Here is a 634-nt window from a genome sequence, read left to right on the forward strand (position 1 = left end):
GGGGGGTACAACAGTGGTGCCATGAATGTACCCCCCTGGAAGGTGGGGAGGGAGGGGGGTACATCCATGGCACCATGAATGTACCTCCCTGGAAGTTGGCGAGGGAGGGGGGTACATCCATGGCACCATGAATGTACCTCCCTGGAAGTTGGCGAGGGAGGGGGGTACATCCATGGCACCATGAATGTACCCCCCTGGAAGGTGGCGAGGTAGGGGTTACATGCCTGGCACCATGATTGTACTCCCCAGAAAGGTGGCATTTGCTACCCAAAAACTTACCCTTCATGCTGTCCAACAGTTGCTTTGGGTCAAACGTGTTTTTTTTTTCGTGTACAACGTGTACGATTGGGACAGAAGAGCACAGAAGGGCGTCTGAAGCCCTGCTTCTTTGAGCAAAGTAAGCATGAACGGTGCACAGTGAAATAAAAGCTAAGTTACGAAATTAAACGCACAGTTTTTTCCCATTATTTAAATAAAGAATAACTGAATTAAAAAAAAACACACTATTTTGTTGCAATACCTAGAGTGGAGCAGATAGGAAACACGTGTTGCCTAAATTCTTTATTCCTCCTTCCAGGGGGGTACATTCATGGTGCCATGGATGTACCCCCTCCCTCGCCACCTTCCAGGGGGG

Source organism: Frankliniella occidentalis, unplaced genomic scaffold (assembly GCF_000697945.3).
Source record: "Frankliniella occidentalis isolate FOCC.00 unplaced genomic scaffold, Focc_3.1 Scaffold48, whole genome shotgun sequence".
NCBI lineage: Eukaryota > Metazoa > Arthropoda > Insecta > Thysanoptera > Thripidae > Frankliniella > Frankliniella occidentalis.